At 49.9% G+C, this 19084-nt stretch overlaps 1 protein-coding gene across 3 annotated transcripts in view; it reads right to left on the bottom strand.

The window, feature by feature from the left end:
• The window catches only part of Pacsin1 (protein kinase C and casein kinase substrate in neurons 1), a 55528-nt gene that overhangs the window by 26663 nt on the left and 9781 nt on the right, over nt 1-19084 (bottom strand). The window lies entirely within an intron of this gene.

Genomic DNA, 19084 nt, shown 5'->3' with positions numbered 1-19084 from the left:
GCTGGAGTTTGGTTCCTTGGGAGCTCAGCAGTTGGCCTGCACTAGCCAACCATAGAGCCCTATTGTCTCCACCTCTGCAGTACTGGAATTATAAGCATGTACCACTATGTCTCTGGTTTTTATGTAAGCACTAGGGATCTGAAGTCCGGTCCTTAAGCTCTTGAGTAAAACACTGACCGAGCCATCTCAAGCTTCCCGGGTTTTTTGTTGTTGGTTTGTTTGTTTTAAGATTTATTTCATTTATGCCTGTGCCTATGGACACCGGAACCTTTGCTTCTCCTGGAGCTGAAGGGCCTCCCAGATTTGGATTCTGGGATTCAAAGTCAGGTCCTCTGAAAGAGCGATACATACTAAGCCATCTCTCCAGCCACCCCTGTGTGGCTGTGTGTGTGGCCGTGGCTGTGTCTAAGGCTGCCCTTAAATTTGCTACTTGAACTCCTGATGTTTCTGCCTCCATCTCTGCAGAGTGTTCCATTTTATAGCCTGGATCTGGGCCTCAGAGTCATGAGAGCTCTCCAGTTGGCAACTCTGAGGCCCCTCAGCACTGACCTCTAGACAACACTACACACACATCTGACCCACACACCCAAGTGACCATCTGACCACACACCCACACATCAGCGCACACTCCCACTCACAACATACATGTCTCTCTATTACATGTAGTCACATGCATGCATTTCCACAAGTCTGTGAACCAGCTCACCTGTGCACATGAAGCATCACACATCCTTAAGACTTTGTGCACACATATGTACACGGATCCAGAATCCACAACACACAAACTTCCTATATCAGCCCAGCTTCCCCTCTGAGCCCTCAGCCTGGGTGTGAGGATGCTCCCTGAACACAGCAAAGTGCCCTGAGCTAGGCTTGAACCAGGAACTGCTCCACAGATAGGGTGTAGCCATGGGGTGCACCCGATGCTAATGAGCTGGACCATTTGGCTCAGCTGTGTGCTGCTGAAGGAGAACCCGTAGGGCAGAGTCAGGTCACCGCTGCCCCACCCTGTAACTCTTCTTTGTGAGCCAAACTTGATGCTACATGGAGCTCCTGGCCCTGGGCTCACTCACCCCTAATGCTGACCAAGCCACCTTCTGAACTCCAGAGTCCACACAGCCCTGTGGATGGACACAGGAGAAGTGGTGGCCAGAGACAAGAGGACCAGGGTCCAGGATACACAGCATGACTTACAGGACATCTGTCCCCAGCTGACACTACAATGAGGCCTGAGACAAGGGTCCCTGTAGCGTCTGTCTGTCAGGGACCCTTCTCTGCTGCCGACAGCCTTGTCTGAGAAAACACACACACACTCGTGCACGCACACATTCTGTGGCTGAGACCACTCTGACTCACAAGGACAGGGTTGTGCTATTACTTATGACTCAAGGTTCCCTTCCCATATATTTCCCCATCTGCATCTCCTCGTCCTCCCTGGTGATAGATTAGGCAGAGCCTCCTATTCCCCAGAAGTACGGTTCCCTGTGCCTATGGTATCTTTGCACACAGTTGTTCCTAGAACAAGATCCGTGCAAGACACACTCTGGGGTCACAGAGTTCCTCACACGTTCAGGGGGTCCCCAGCCTCCCCTGCTAAGATTCACGCTCCAGTCTTGTTTCATGGGCCGAGTTCCACCCCACCCCAGCACTGCCCCCCAGAGAGGGCAGATAAAAAAAGAAGACAAAACCTGTTTTGATAAAACAAAATGGGGGGGAGGTCTGTTTAGTTTTGTTTTTCCTTTTTTTGGTCCTGGGCACTGAAGCAGGGCTTCACTCGGATGAAGGTGTTCTACCAACATGCGGCACCCCCAACCATCTTTCTAAAAAAGAAAAAAGAAAGGAAACAAAGAAAACAATGTATAATCTTGGGGCAAGAAAGCACTTGGGTTAAGCGCCTTGGCTGCTCTTTCGGAGGACCGGAGAGTTCAGTTCCTAGAACCTATATGATAGCTTATGACTGTCTGTGTGATGGTTTGTATATGCTCTGCCCAGGAAGTGGCACAACTAGAAGGTGTGGCCCTGGTGGAGTGGGTGTGGCCCTGGTGGAGTAGGTGTGTCATTGTGGGTTTTAAGACCCTCACCCTAGCTGCCTGGAAGCCAGTCTTCCATTAGCAGCCTTCAAATGAAGATGTAGAAGTCTCATCTCCTCCTGCACCATGCCTGCCTGGATGTTGCCATGTTCCTGCCTTGATGATAGCGGACTGAACCTCTCAACCCATAAGTCAGCCCCAGTTAAATGTCCTTTTAAGAGTTGCCTTGGGGAGCTGGAGAGATGGCTCAGTGGTTAAGAGCACTGACTGCTCTTCCAAAGGTCCTGAGTTCAAAACCCAGCAACCACATGGTGGCTCACAACCATCCGTGATGAGATCTGACACCCTCTTCTGGGGTGTCTGAAGACCACTACAGTGTGCTTACATATAATAATAAATAAATCTAAAAAAAAAAAAGAGTTGCCTTGGTCATAGTGTCTGTGCACAGCAGTAACACCCTAACTAAGACACTCTGAAACTTCAGTTCCAGGAGCTCTGACACCTTCTTCTGGCCTCCAAGAGTACCAGGCATGCATGGGGTGCAAGACATACATACAAGCAAGAAGAACACTCATAAAATAAAAACTGAATCTAAAATTCTGCAGAGGTTGAAATACAAAATGGCCCACTTTAGATTCACACGTGTATCTCCCTCACTGAACAGCATCTGATTGAGTGTTTTTCAAAAGGAGAAACGAGGCAAGTGGAAGACAACAAGAACAGCATTAAAAAGAGTCCATAGAGGCTGGAGAGATGACTCAGTGGTTAAGAGCACCAACTGTGGGACGGCCGTGGTGGCACACACCTTTAATCCCAGAACTCGGGAGGCAGAAGCAGGCGGATTTCTGAGTTCGAGGCCAGCCTGGTCTCCCAAAGAGAGTGGGAGACCCTCTTGGCCCAAAAAAAGAGTACCAACTGCTCATCCAGAGGTCCTGAGTTCAAATCCCAGCAGAAACACAGTGGCTCACAACCACCCGTAATGGGATCTGATGCCCTCCTCTGTCTGGTGCACTCGTCTATCATGCAGGCACGGCACGCATGCAAATCGCATGTTCATATAAATAAATATGAGAAAAGTGAGTCCGGTGGTGGACTGTGAGATTGTAGTTAACAGGGGAAAGGCAATTTTAAAAGGAACAACATGGGATCAATAGGAATAAGAGTTTGGCTTTATGATGAGTTTTATAAAGACAATAAATTTACTTATAAAGGACATAGGATATTGTGTGTGTGTGTGTGTGTGGGCCAGGTGTTGGGGTACAAACCTTTCATCCAGTACTAAGTAGGCAGAGGCAGGCAGATCTCTGTGAATTCAAGGCCCCCTAATCTACACAGTGAGCTCCAGGACACCACAACTGTGGTGGTTCGAATATGCTTGGCCCCATGGGAAGTGGAACTATTAGGAGGCATGGCTTTGTTGGAATAGGCGTGGCCTTGTTGGAGGAAGTGTGTAACTGTGGGGTGGGCTTTTAGCCCTCCTACTGTTCACGCTCTTCCTAGTGTAGAAGGAGACCCTCTCCTGGGTGCCTTCAGAATAAAACATAGAACTCTTGGCTCCTCCAGCACCATGTCTTTCTGGATGCTGCCTTGCTTCCCCCCCCCCCCCGCCCCCATGATGATAATGGCCCAAACCTCTGAACCTGTGCGCCAGCCCTGTTGAAATGTTTGCCTTTATACAAGCTGCCATGGTCATGCTGTCTCTTCACAGCAATGGAAACCTAAGACAAGAATCTTTTTAACATCTCTTTTAATCTTTTAAGATTTTTTTTTTATGTCTATGACTGTTTGCTGAGCCGTCTCTCCAGTCTCACAATTTTTTTTCTTATGTGAGCGTGTGTGCACACGTGTGTGCACATATGCCCACCCCTATGAGGTGGTGAACTTCTGGAAGTTAGAGGAGAGCCCACGGGACACAGTTCTCTCATTTCACCACAGGGGTTCCAGGGTTGAGCTCAGGTGGCCAGAGTTCACCACACAAACCTTTATCTGCTGAGCCATGTCACCAGCACCCCCAACAAGTCTCTATTTCTCATGTGGGGACAGGGTCATGAGAGGTTGCCCAGTCTGGTTTTGACCTCATTCTGCAGCCCAGGCTGGCTGTCACCTTCCATCGTGGTGTGTACCACAGGTATACACCACCAGGCCCTGGTTCTTAGTAATGCCAAGATCCTAGTCCACATTCACCACACAAGTCCCTGTCAACCAGAAGACTGCTGCCAGTCGAACTAAGCCAGCCACAGACTACAGGAAATACCACAACACTGGAGATGTTGGTGCAAGGTGGCTAGCCTGCCCCCACCCCGCAGTGAGCTAGAGGACTCAGTTGCCCTGCCAGGCAAGAGAAGGCCTCAGCACCTACTAGGAAACAGACTCTGAGACTAAGCCATCTTCCCATGGTGAGAAAGTCAAGAAAGGGCCTGACTGGGCCTCTCTGCGTCAATCTTTATGATCTTTGTGACTGCATTAAGAAAGACTTAGCTGGAACACATGGCAAAGAGCCACTTGAAGTCTGTAAGGCTTAGAGCCAAGGTTGGTCCTCACCCTCAGCAGATCAAAGGTAAAACAGTCAAATTGTATCGGAAGCATGAGGTGAGGACCAGGGCCAACATCTAGGAGTTGGCTGCCAGTTTTCCTCCGGCAGAGAGGGCTCCAGAGCAGAGGCGCTCTGGAGAGGGTCACAGCTGGGGTGGGGAGGGGCTGTTTTCCAAGGTGCTGTCACACACACACACACACACACACCAGCCCCCAAGCCAAGTTCATCTTTCCTCCAAAGAGAGGTTCCACCCAAGACGATGACAGCTGCCCCTCCCAGTGAGTTTAACCTAGCCCATCTGCTTCCTGGCAGACCAGAGTCCTGCCATCCCACACTCTGATACCAGACGGACCCTGTGGGAGGAGCAGACCCTTCCCTTCTCTCTATAGAGAGAGTGTACTCTCTACATCACCCATACCATTAGCCTAATCTGGCCCACCTACATCAGGGAAGCTCCTCCCCCGACCCCGTGACCCAGTCACAGTCTTCTGCTCCCCCAAGTGTAGCTCCAGTTCTCCCATGACTGACCTTTGCCCTTGTTCCCACCCTTTAACCAGGACAGCCTAGACAAGGCCAGTGTGACGCAGAGGCCCACACAGCAGCTGCTCTCAAGTCCTCCCCTATGACACCCACTTCTGTCACCCCTGCTGTGGCTTCTTGCCCAGCCCCCAAAACACTCACCGCCCCTGCCCCCACCCTGGCACAATTATCCACGTGTTCCCCAGCACCAAGACCAATGCAATCAGGGCTCATTAGCTGTTGATTTGCATGTCATTTGCATAATGTTCTCTTGACTGCAAAATGCCAGAATCCTCCCCAACCCCTGAGCAGCTTTGCAGAAATATGACAGACAAGGCTCCACTGAGGGTCTGTATAGGAGGCTGAACACATGGGCGCTGGGAGGTGAACAGGCAGAAGCAGTATCAGAGCCCTCAGGCCTAGAGGAGGGCACTGGACGATGACTGAGCAGCCTGCTGAGTCCAGGCAGCAGGCACAGGGCTTGGTAGCTATGAAAACAGGAGTCTTGGGACAGCTAAGGCTCCACTGCTCAAAACCTGGGTCCAAGGCTGGGGATGAAGGTCAGAGGGAGAGGACAGACCTAAGCAGGTGGATGGGTAAGGGTTACACACACACACACACATACACACACGGATACACACAGATACATATACATACACACATACACACACAGATACACACACATAGAGATGACACACAGATATACACACACAGATACACACTCAGATACACACACACACACACAGAAGGAGACAGAGAGACACAAAGAGACAGAGAAACAGAGAAAAGAGACAGAGACAGCAGAGACAGAGACAGGGAGCAGGTACAATCTGTATTGCCCATCAGACAAGTAGAACTCTGGCTTCACCACAGGCATCCTGCTTCAGAATATGCACCTCACAAGCCTGGGGCTCTGTGTATGAGATCCTCGTCCGCTGGGCCGTGGTGGCACACACCTTTAATCCCAGCACTTGGGAGGCAGAGGCAGGCGGATTTCTGAGTTCAAGGCCAAGCCTGGTCTACAGAGACCCTCGTCCAATGCACAGCTGGAAGATGAAGCCGGCACCAACACTGTGCTGTGTCTAGATAAATCCCACGCTAGAGTCTTGAGTATGTTCAGCCAGTATTTCCTGAACACCTACTATGTGCAGTGCTACCCTTCAGAGAAGGGTGGGGCACACAGCAGATAACAAGCCTTACACCATCCATAAAATCAGGGTCATTTCATGCCAAAAGGGGATTTACATGATAGATTATGCAATTTCAAATGCTAGCCCCTGTTATCTGGGAAAATGAAGCTGGCTAAAAGGAAAGACGGTGAGTGTGAAGCCATTTTAGAGCTTGTGGTGCTCGGGGATGGGGCCCAGGGATGTGCTCTACCACTGAGCTACACCCCCGGGCTACAGCCTCTCTCTGAAGAGGTGACATTTGAACAGACCTAAATAGAGGGAGAGAGGGAGATGTGTGATGATCTGTGGGCAGAGCATTTCTGGCAGAGAAAACAGAAAAGGCGAGTGTCCTGAAGTTGGAGGAGGGGGTGGGGGAGGAGGAGGATGGGACCCAGAACTACTGGATGGGTGGATGGGTGTAGGGTGGGCAGGTGGATGGACGGATGGATGGGCCAGGTGTGATGTGCACACCTTTAATCTCAGCACTAGTGAAGCAGAGGCAGGTGAGTTCAAAGCCAGCCTGCTCTATATGGTGAGTTCCAAGCCAGGCAGGGCTATAAAGTGAGACCCTGTCTCAAGAAACAATAGTAGGTAGATGGTCAGGTGGATGGGGATGGATGGGTGAGTGGGTAGACAGGTGAGTGAGTGGGCGAGTAGGTAGCTAGATCATGGATCAGTGGATGGGGGGGGGGGAGTGGATGAGGAGATGATGATGGGTGGAGATGGGGTAGGTGAGGTGGTTGGGTGTCGAGAAGAATTACCCAGACAGAGAACAAGGCCAGGGTAACAGAGAGGGAAGTGGGACTCCAATGCTATAGGACTTTGTCAGCCATATTGAACATCCAAACGTACTCTACAATGAGGGAAGGAGCCTTTCTTGTTGGTTCCTTGGAAGGACTCAACAGCATAATAAAAACAACAGGGGGGGGGAGGGGAGCAGTGAAGTCTAGAGAGAGAGAGAGAGAGAGAGAGAGAGAGGGAAATCGCACAGAGCTCAGAGACTATTCAGTCTGAACCATGGGAAGATGGGTATTTGAGAGGAGGAACGGCCAGAGGCTTGCTGGCACTGGAAGATGGAGCATGCTCACTTGTCTGAGGCCAGAGAGAGGAGGAGAAAACAAGACCTAAAAGGGCATTCAAAGAGAGGGCAGAAAAACAAACAAACAAAAACACCCAGATAGATAAAAAATGCAAACCAGCAACACCAAGGCAAAAACAACACTGGGTTCTCAAGAACCAGAAGCCATTGGCGGAGAAGCAGCCCTTGGTCCAGGGGAAAGCAGACCACAGTGGCTTGCTCAGAAGATGGAGGCTGGGCTGGTGAGAAAAGAGCTGTCCCACCCAGACCCCTCACCCCCACCCCCATCCCCACCCTGGTCCTGAGAGGCTACTCGTGTGGGTGACTTGGGGTCAGGTCTCAGGGAAGGACTCCGAGAGCAGGAGAGTAAGGTGGATAAGTAATGAAGCCTGGCAGATGACAGGCTGACAGGCTCCAGTTCTCTGGAGTTCACTATAGTGTGAGCTGAAGTAACAGCATAGCAAAGTAACAATTATCACGCCGTTATCGCTTTGTCTCGGTGCTCTCCCAATTTAAATCAGCTTAAAGGACTTTCCACTGAGGGTAGGCTTTTCTAATCCTCCTCAAAGAATAAAACAACATCAAAGTGTGACTCAGATACATATTAAAATATACATTTAAGTCGGGTATGGTGGAGCACGCCTTTAATCCTGTCCCTGGGGAGGCAGAAGTGGGAGAACCTATGTGAGCTCAGACCATCTGGGACTACATAGTGGGATCTAGAACAGCCAGGACTACACAGTGAAACTCTGTCTCAAGTCAATTCCCTTGTTTCATTAATTAATAACACAGCCTCGGCCACCAACTGGACATTCCTGAAGCAAGAAGTCCAAGGGACAACAGACACTAAGGGGGCCACCGAAACACATAATGCAGGGCTGGGCATGTGACTCGATTGCTGAAATGTTTGCTAGCATACATGAAGCCCTGGCTTCTATATCCTACACCACATAAAACAAGTAGTGCTTAGAGGGCACAGGTAGGCGGATCTCCATGAGTTCGAAGCCAGCCTGGTCTACAGAGTGAGTTCCGGGACAGCCAGGGCTACACAGAGAAACCCTGTCTTAAAAAAAGGTTGGGGAGCTGCCTCATCCAGTAAAAAAGAAGAAAAGGAAGGGAGGGAAGAGGAAGAAGGAAGGAGACGAGGTGAGGGGAGGGGGAGGAAAGCACAAGCCAGTGCAATGCCAGGCCTCATGGAACCCAAGGCGTGCTCCTGCACCTCATACTCTAGCCTCCTCTGTTGTGACCCCCAACAGTGTACAGCTCACACTTAGGGGTGCAGCATCCACAGTCATGCACTATAATTAGAAATGACGCTCCGGCCCTCCATTAAACAGCACTAGCAATAGCATGAGGCAAATGGAGCCCAGCCAGCCCCCAGGAGGAGACGACCAGGAGCTATGCCTTCCCTCAGGACAACACCCAGGCACTCTGGGCCGGCGAGTCCCTCCTCTATTTCTGCTATTTCAACCTGCAGGGGGCAGTGGGGACATCCAACTGAAGTGTGGAAGTCAAGTGTGGAAGTAAATGTCTGTGCTCCATAGCCCTTCCTCCTCTGCCTTCCTGACTGGTCTCAGATGCACGTGGGGGAGGGTACAGGGTGTGGCTCAATCGTATGCGTGTGCTTACTTGTGTAAGGGAGGCCCTGGGTTCCATCTCCAGCACACCCGCACACACACAGGCACACAGAGGCACACACATACAGAGTTGTGCACACACACACACAGAGGCACATACATACAGACACACACACACACACACACACACACACACACACACACAGAGTGGAGAGGAGTACAGAAACACACACACAGACTGGTGTCCACCACGATTTCCTCAACTCAGCACTGGCTGACATATGAGGCTTTCCTGGGCTCTGTGGGGCCAGAGCAGCATTCTGGGTCTGACTCCACCAGGCCCAACGGGCACCGTTCCCCAAGACATGTTAAAACATGCAGACATTGCCAGGTGTCTCCTGGGAGCAAGTGACCCCAGACTAAGGAGCTTTTCAGCAGAGTGGGTACTTGTTAAAGCACAGATTGCAGGCTTCTGTGGTGGTTCAGGCCTGTTATCCCAACTTGGGAGGCTGAGGCAGGAGGATGTCTAATTCAAGGTCTGCCTGAGCTACAAAGTGATCAAGGTGAAACGGGATTAACTCAATGAGACCCTGCCTCAAAACAAAAGGTAAAAACACAAGCTTAGCCCATCAGTGGTGGTGCTCGCCTTTAATCCCAGCACTGAGGAAGTAGGAGCAAATGGTTATCTTGAGTTGGACCCCAGCCTGGTCTACAGATGGAGTTATAGGACAGCCAGGGCTACACAGACCCCCAAATTTTTTAAAAAATATTTATTTTTATTTTTATGAGTACACTGTGGCTGTCTTCAGACACACCAGAAGAGGGCATCAGATCTCATTACAGATGGCTGTGAGTCACCATATGGTTGCTGGGAATTGAACTCAGGACCTCTGGAAGAGCAGTAGGTGCTCTTAACCGCTGAGCCATCTCTCCAGCCCCCTCCCCTCAAGTGTTTTTGAGCCAAAGTCTCACTATGTACCTATAACCACACCTGGTCTCTGAAGGTGGGTGCTGGGGACTTGAACTCAGGATGTCACGCTTCTTTTACTCATCTTCAATGTCACCCGTGCAGCAGCCCACATCAGAATTTCAGTCCTTGTCAGGGCTGGGTAATATTCCATCTACATGCACATTGCGTTTTGTTTATTCATTCCTCTGCTAATGAACGCCCTGCAGCCATTGAGAACAACGGTGGTTAAGGCCCAGTATCTACTTAGTATCTCCTTTGGAAACCTTCTTGGAGGTAAACTTCTCAGTACCCAGAAAAATTGGAAACAAAAGATTTCAGTTCCTGGACCACAGGGAGTACCAGCTGTCCTCCCAGTTGGCTGGGCGATTTTTGCAGTCCTGTGTAAGGCACGGGTCCCAGTGTTCCCACATCCTCCTCAACAATGACCGTTTTCTATTTTGGAGCTAATGGCTGTCACCAGCAAGTGCGAAGAGGCATCTTTTGTGGACTTGATTTGCATTTTGTTAGTGATTACTGATGTTGGATACTGTTTTCACCGACCATCTGTGTGTCTTCTCGTCTTCTCAGGCGAAGTGTCTATTCAAAGCCCTTTCCTGCTTGTTTTTGGTTTTTAGTTGTGCAGGGCTGGGGGCAGAAGCCAGGGCCTTGCAAGTCCCCAACCACCCAGCCACAGTGCTTGCTTGCGTTTTTTTGTTGTTGTTGTTTGAAACAGGGTATCCTGGGGTTTTACTGCTGCAAACAGACAGACACTATGACCAAGGCAACTCTTTTTTTTTGTTTTGTTTTGTTTTGTTTTTTCTTTTTTCTTTTTTTTTTTTTTTGGTTTTTTGATACAGGGTTTCTCTGTATAGCCCTGGCTGTCCTGGAACTCATTCTGTAGACCAGGCTAGCCTTGAACTCAGAAATCGCCTGCCTCTGCCTCCGGAGTGCTGGGATTAAAGTAAAGGCGTGAGCCACCCCGCCCGGCTGTTTTGTTTTTTCGAGACAGGGTTTCTCTGTATAGCCCTGGCTGTCCTGGAACTCACTTTTTAGACCAAGCTGGCCTCCAACTCAGAAATCCTCCTGCCTCTGCCTCCCGAGTGCTGGGATTAAAGGCGTGAGTCACCACGCCCGGCTCCCAAGGCAACTCTTATATAAGGACAGCATTTCATTGGGACTGGCTTACAGGTTCAAAGGTTCATTCCATTATCATCAAGGCAGGAACACAGCAGCATCCAGGCAGGCATGGTGCAGGCAGAACTGAGTTCTACATCTTCATCTGTAGGCTGCTAGCAGAATACTGGTTTCCAGGCAGCTAGGGTGAGGGTCTTAAAGTCCAGGCCCACAGTGACACACCTACTCCACCAAGACCACGCCCACTTCACCAAAGCTATGCCCACTCCAACAAGGCCATACCTTCTAATAGTGCCACTCCCTTGGCCAAGCATATACAAACCATCACATAGGGTCACCAGGCTAGCCTTGTTCTTTTTTTTTTTTTTTTCTTTTTTTTCTTTTTTTGGTTTTTCGAGACAGGGTTTCTCTGTATAGCCCTGGCTGTCCTGGAACTCACTCTGTAGACCAGGCTGGCCTCAAACTCAGAAATCCACCTGACTCTGACTACGGAGTGCTGGGATTAAAGGCGTGTGCCACCACATCTGGCGCTAGCCTTGTTCTTGAGAGAGAGGGTTTCACTCTGTAGACCAGGATGGTCTTGAACTCATAGATCTATCTGTGTTTGGCTCCCAAGGATTAAAGCTGCCATGCCCTGCTAAAAGTATTACTAATTCAATTTTTAATTTATGTTTCTGTGTGCCTATATCCAGTGCATATGGGTGCCCAGGGAGGGTAGAGGGCAGTGTCTGACTCCCCCTAGAGACCAGATGGCAGGCTGTTGGAACCATCTCATGTGGGTCCTGGGAACAGAACATGAGCAACAGTAGCCAATGCTTTTAGGAAGAGTTATCTCTCTGGCCTATTTCCATGGTTTGGTTTGGTTTTTCTGAGACATGGTCTCACTATGTTGCCCTGAATGGCCTAGAACTCACAAGTTCCTCCTGCCTCTGCCTCCTGAGGGCTGGCATTAGAATTGGAAGCCACTGTGCCCCAAGTCCAGCTACATGCCTTTAAAGATCTTTAAAGTTTTAAAGGACTTTAAGTCTTTTTTTTTTTTCTGTTTTTTTGAGACAGGGTTTCTCTGCATAGCCCTGGCTGTCCTGGAACTCACTCTGTAGACCAGGCTGGCCTCAAACTCAGAAATCTGCCTGCCTCTGCCTCCCGGGTGCTGGGATTAAAGGCGTGCGCCACCACGCCCAGTGAACTTTAAGTTCTTTATCCGTGGGCGTGGCGGCGGCTAGCATCTGTACCAGTGGCACACAACTGAGGCAGGAGAATAAGAACATCCAAGGCCAGCCTGAATAACTGAGTGTGTCCAGCACAACCACGGGGTCAGGAGGAAACGTACGCAAGTCAGTGTCCTCCCTGCCACCGTGAGGGTCTCAGAGCGATGTCTTCAGGCTTGTCCCCAAGCATCTCACAGGCACCCAGATCCATTTCTGCTTTGATTGTATTTTCCAGATTTTTAAAAAAATATTTAAAAAAATTTTTTTTTAATTTGTATGAGTGTTTTACCCAGATGCAATGTATGCATGTACATTGTGTGCGTGCAGTGCCTGAGGAGGCCAGAGGGGGGCGTCAGATCCCCTGGAACTGCAGTTTCAGAGGGTTGTGAGCTGCCATGTAAGTGCTGGGAACTGAACTCGGGTCCTCCCAGGAGGAAGGGGGAGGAAGAGGAAGATGAGGGAGAGGAAGAAGTAAGTGCAGGCACTCAGGCATCCAGCACAGCCAGGAAATAGACTGGGGTGTGAGCCGGAAGTGGGTGGAGCCAGTCCTGAACTGTTTCCAGAAGATGCAGGCTGAGGGAGACCCGATAATCCTGGATTGCAACCCACGGTTCGGTCAAAGTGTCTCTGTCCCTAACGCACCATGTGATTTTGCACAGGAGACTGGCCTCAGTTTCCCTCTCCGTGAGTCTGCCTGCTATGTTCTCTTGTACCTTAGGGGCTGCTGGGAGGGCAGAGGGAGCTGTCCCTCCGAGGCCATGACATGGGGAGTCACTGCTGCAGTGGGTATCCCTATGAGTCCTACAGGAGCCAGGCCTCACGGGCAGCAGGATCTACCCCATTTCCTGCACCCCTGGGAGCAACTGAAGGCACCTGGATGGACCAGGCCACCCTACGGCTGCGGATTGTGTGATGGTGTGTCATCCGGAGTTAGGAGCTGGGATCAGACCTCGGGTACTGATACTTCCCCAGAGGCCCCCAGATCCTCTACTTTCCCATGGTAGTGGATCCCCCAACATGTTGCTTGTCAAAGTCAGAAACGTCCAGACCATAGTCCCCTCCAGGAAATGTCTAAGCAGTCCCTACTAAAGTCACGGACTGTGGGGCTACATTTGGACTGGACGGGACCTGTCTATCCCCACTGCCAGGGCCCATTGTCCTGGCACAGGGAGTTTCTCTGTATAGCCATGGCTGCCCTGGAACTCAATTTGTCGACCAATCTGGCCTTGAACTCAGAAATCTGCCTGCCTCTGCCTCCCGAGTGCTGGGACTAAAGGCGTGCGCCACCACACCCGGTTCTTGTTTTTAATTTTTTAAAATGTTGTATTTATTTATTTTATGTATATGAATACACTGTTGCTGTCTTCAGACACACCAGAAGAGGGCATCAGATCCCATTGCAGATGGTTGTGAGCCACCATGTGGTTGCTGGGAATTGAACTCAGGACCTCTGGAAGAACAGTCAGTGCTCTTAACCGCTGAGCCATCTCTCCAGCCTCATCTAATTCTTAAGTCAGTCACTGCCCAGCTAGTTTGTTTTTATTTTTTGAGACAGGTTCTCATATAGCCCAAGCTGCCCTTGGACTTGTTATTTAGCTGAGCATGACCTTGAACTTTTTATCCCCCTGCCTCTTAACCTTTGTTTCCCAAATAATGTGGTCATAGCCAGCACTACCATACCCTGCTATGGTTTGGGGGGTATGATAGGTTTTGCTTCTGTTGATGGTTTGTTTGTATCTATCTATCTATCTATCTATCTATGTATCTATCTATTTTAGTTAGTTTCATTTTCTTAATATAGGAGGGAGTTTATTATGTTGCCAGGGCTGACCTTAAAAGCCCTTAGGTTCTTCCTGTCTCACTCCCGGTAGGTAGCTGGGATTACTGGCATAAGTAACTAACTGGCCCCCAGCAATACCTCTGTGTGGAGAGTAAGCCTTGGTGGGTGGGATGGCCCAGGGAGGGCTTCATCAGGTCTGAAGGCAGAGCTTTAGTGCTGTCAGTCTCGATACTAGATACTTGCCTGTCATCCCTGTGCCTCAGACTCAACCCCTCTGCTCTCTCATCTTTTCCAGAGCTGCCCTCCTCTGAGGGAGAACAGTCATGATGGCAGCAGGAGGCACTGGCCAAACAGCAGCTCATGTTTGGGGCTGGGGCGCAGCCACTGTTTCTGAAGCCCTGAGTGGGACACAGCTCTGGCGCCCTGGGGAACATCAGGAGAGCTGAGGGTTCTGTTGTAGGATTGCTTTTCATAGTGGGCGTGCTGAGTGAGGACAAGCCACCTTGGACCTGAACTCCATCCATGGTCCTGCTTCTACAAGAAAGCCTGGCAGGTACTCTGTCACCCGAAGGAAGTCCCTGATAATGTCCCCTGAAGGAGCCAGGGTTGTTGGACCCCAGCTGAGACACAGCATGGGACAACAGTCACAGTTAGCAGACAGATCAGAGCTGCCACCCAGCAGATCCACAGACATGGCCACAGTAACTGAGACCCTAGAAGCCAGCCAGGCTGACAGCTAACAAAAACAGTGTGGCTGAGGGCAGGGACCTGTAAGTCACCGGTAAGGCTAGGGTGCAGCTCTGTTGGTGGAGGAATTGCAGAACAAAGCCAGGCTGCATCTCAGGCCCAGGCCTGGAAACCCAGCATGCAGGCTGGAGACCCAGGAAAAGTTCCAGTCATCCTGGGCTATACAGCAACCTCAAGGCCAACCTAGACTGTGTAAAATCCTGTCCCCCAAACGAAAACTAGGGGCTAGAGAGATGGCTGGCACTGGTTAAGAACACTGGCCGCTCTTGCAGAGGACCTGAGTTCAAGTCCCGGCACCCACTCAGTAGCTCACAATCATCCCTAACTCCAGATCCAGGGACCCAACACCGTTTTCTGACTTTCATGGGCATACAGTATGCATAAAAACATGCAGGCAAAACATTCATACACATAAAATATATACATCTTTTTTTAAAAAATTAACATTTGTTGGGCGTGGTGGCGCACACCTTTAATCCCAGCACACGGGAGGCAGAGGCAGGCAGATTTCTGAGTTCGAGGCCAGCCTGGTCTACAAAGTGAGTTCCAGGACAGCCAAGGCTACACAGAAAAACCCTGTCTCGAAAAAACAAAACAAAACAAAACAAAAAACAAAAAAGAAATTTTATTTTATTTTTTAATTTAAAGTAGAGATCTGTAGAGATGGCTCAGTAGTCAAGAACACTGGCTACTCTTCCAGAAGGTCCAGATTCAATTTACCCATATGACAGCTCACAACTGTTTGTAATTCCAAGACTGAGACCCTCCCACAGGCATACATACAAGCAAAACACTAATGCAAAGGAACAAAAAAAAAAAAGAAGTAAAAATGAATAAATAAAAAGGCTAGCCATAAAGATGTACACCTTTAATTCTACTATTTGGGAAGCAAAGACATACAGACCCGTGTGAGTTCAAGGACAGCCAGAGCAACATAAGAGACCCTATCTCAAAAATAAGTTAAGGGGCTGGAGAGATGGCTCAGTGGTTAAGAGCACTGCTCTTCCAGATGTCCTGAGTTCAAATCCCAGCAACTACATGGTGGCTCACAACCATCTGTAATGAGTTCTGATGCCCTCTTCTGGTGTGTCTGAAGACAGCGACAGTGTACTCACATATATACAATAAATAAATCCTTAAAAAAAAAAAGTTAAACTTGTTTAACTAATAATTAACTAAATTCAATTAACTAATTAAAACCAAAATAAAATAGTAAGAAAGGTAATAAAGATATGCAGTTGAGGTACCACATGGACGCCTTTGAGGCTGCGGAGCCATCTGTAGAACAATGGACACACTCTAAGAGCAGCCACTGTATGATGCCTGGCCCGGCCCCACCCCGCCCCACCCCAGATGGAATCCATCTCCTCCAGAACCACAGGTGAAGTGGTATCTCCACTCACTGCCACACCCAGCAACAGGCCAGAGAGCTGTGGGTTTACACCTCAGGCTTCCACTGATTCCGCTGGAGCCAGCAAATCTCATGACACTTCGGCTATGGCTGGCCCGTTTAAGGCAAGCTGAATAAGGCTAACCCTGCTGGCTGGACGAACTAACCCCGTCCTCCAAAGGGCTTAAGCAAAAGGCTCACTGTCCACAAAGAGATTTGAGGAAGGAAGGGCCACTGAGATCGAGCAGAAGTTTGTGCTTGGGTGTCTCTGGTCCCCTACCCTGTGTTAACAGGATACCGAGGAGGGTAGCAGCCAGGGACCAAGACTCCCCAGGAGCTAAAGTGTCTAGGCTGCCTGGCAAGCCATCCAGGCCAGCAAAGCTGCGTGGACGCGCGCACATGTTTTACCCAAGAAGACCTGAAGCCAGGGAACTGTTCTAAGCTTCTCTGTGGGCGCTGAGACTCAAAAGTCACAAATGCTCTAAACCGCTGAGCTGAGAAATCTTCAGTCTTCCTTTATTTTATTTTATTTTATTTTATTTTATTTTATTTTATTTTATTTTATTTTATTTTATTTTTCGAGACAGGGTTTCTCAGTGTAGCCCTGGCTGTCCTGGAACTCACTCTGTAGACCGGGCTGACCTCGAACTCAGAAATCCGCCTGCCTCTGCCTTCCAAGTGCTGGGATTAAAGGCGTGCGCCACCACTGCCTGGTGCCTTTCTTTATTTTTAAGACTGTCAGGCTCAAAGCTAAGTGACCAGAAGGCACAGAACGCTCCCCCAAAGCCTCACCAGGGGTCTCCCCATGAAAAGCACCCAGAGGCACATTTGTCAACTGACAGTTCTCCGTGGATACACCATCCTTCCCCGCACCTGCAGTCCACGCTGGGGTTCACCTTGGCCTTGGGGAGTCTACAGGACCTGTCAGGTGCGACTGGAGGTGTCTGCCATTATAGGACCACACAGATCAGCTGACATGCTCTGAAGGTCTGTCTATCCTGTCCCGTTCCACTGTTAAACGCCTGACACAGTAGATCCCTTCACTGGAAGTGTTTGCACATTTCGTCTTCCTTTGACCCTCCAACAGCCAAGTAGCCTGGGTCCAAGACCGGCTCTTTGACTCTAAAACGTGTTTCAGCTTCAGCTCATCTTGTCAAGCATTAAGGGCTCCGGTCTTTGAGTGCTATCTAATTGTCCAGACAAACTGCCCACAACGTGCTCCTTAAAAGGAGTCCTGATGGCTTGGCACTTCCTTGATATTTGCACCACCGCGTATTAAGGCCCTGATGAGTTCGGCTGTGAAAAAAAATGCTTAGCTGGGTGTGGCCGCCTATGCCAGTAATCCCAGCACTTGAGAGACAGAGGCAGGAGGGTGGGGAGTTTGAAGCCAACCTGAGCTACGAGAGACTTTGTTTCTAAAGTGAAGGAGGGGCAGGTGCATGGCTCAGGAGGGAAAGGCACTCAATTTATACAGCAGCTAACCCGAGTCCTGGACCCACGTGGTGAAGGAGCAAACTCACTCTGGCAAGCCGTCCCCTGACCGCCATAGGATGTGCACATGCATGCAAATAAATTAAAGTAACAAAGCATACATACATAAAATATACACATATACATATATATATGTATACATATCCATATCCCTATACATATACATATATACACACATGTACACATACATACCCATAGCTGTATACATATGCATATACATATACACTAATGTAGGCTGGAGAGGGTATTTCAGTTGGCAGAATGCTTGCCTAGTATGCATGAGGTCCTTGATTCTATCCCAAGCACCAGAGAAACTGGGCCTGGGGGTTCACACCTTAATAACTGGCTAGAGGCAGCTAGAGGCAGGAAGATCAGTTGTTCGAGGTCTTCTTTGGCTACGAAGTGAGTTTGAAATCAGTCTAGGATACAAGAGACTCTGTCTCAATAAAATAATAATAATAATAATAATAAAAGAACAAAATTCCCTCACATAAATGTTCCCTAAGTGAGGTAGGGGGGATGGCGGAGGGGCACAGCCCTCAAGGAAGCCCACAGACCTCAGGCGGCTTCAGCCTCCACTGCCACAGCCTATGGAGCAGGATGGCCTCTTGGGAAGCCCCCATCCTGTATCTCCTGCTCACTCCCACCTCCCAGGCAGACTAGTCCTACCTGCTTTCCCTCCTCAGTAACTCAAGACTTGATTCCCCTGAGCCTGACTTGAAGGCACTGGCAGCTGTCACCCATTTTCAGCCCTAAGGTTGATCCAGCCCAGTTCACTGTGTACCCTGAACCAGGGAGGAGGGGAGTCATCACACACACCCCCATGCACTGCTGAGCAGGGTCTGCCCCTTCTTCAAGGCCAATGACAAAGGACTGGGAATAGGGCAAAGGTGGGGATGGGACCCCCATGAGACAGGGGGGATCCATCAGAAGAACCTGCCAAGTAGGACAGGTGAGATGGTAACAAGACACCTAATACCCAGACGGACGGGGCAGGGGTGGGGCTCCAGCCTGATGGGGCTGAAGATAAGGGGACACCAGACACCCTGCTGGAGGAGGGGCAGGGGACAGGAGAGAGAAAAAAGCCTCAGTACAGTCTGGCATTGGAGTCACATGCTCACTGGGGGACCTCAGCTGGAAGCCCGAGGCCCCTCTGTGTCTCAACAGACCCATCTGCAGCCGGAAATAGAGGTCCGGGGCTGTAGCTCAGTGGGAGAGTGCTTGCCTAGCTTATTGGAACTCTGGGCTGCATCCTAGCCCTGTAAAAACAAGATAAAACCCCACCAAGCAAGCACCAAGGGACTGTGCCTGTGAAGGAGCCCAGTACAGCACACAGCCATCATTGGGAAGTGAGGCTGCAGCACTCTTCAGGGGCACTGGGATTTGGCCAGAAGCGGCCAGGTAACAAGGACAGAGTGTGTGTCCTTCACTACTGAGTGGTCATCACTCTGGCCATACTCAAAACTGACTCATCAGCCT

The sequence above is a fragment of the Mus musculus genome, chromosome 17 (genome assembly GCF_000001635.26).
Source record: "Mus musculus strain C57BL/6J chromosome 17, GRCm38.p6 C57BL/6J".
Taxonomy (NCBI): domain Eukaryota; kingdom Metazoa; phylum Chordata; class Mammalia; order Rodentia; family Muridae; genus Mus; species Mus musculus.
The sequence above is the reverse complement of the archived record's forward strand: the minus strand, read 5'-3'. Positions and strand labels throughout refer to the sequence as shown.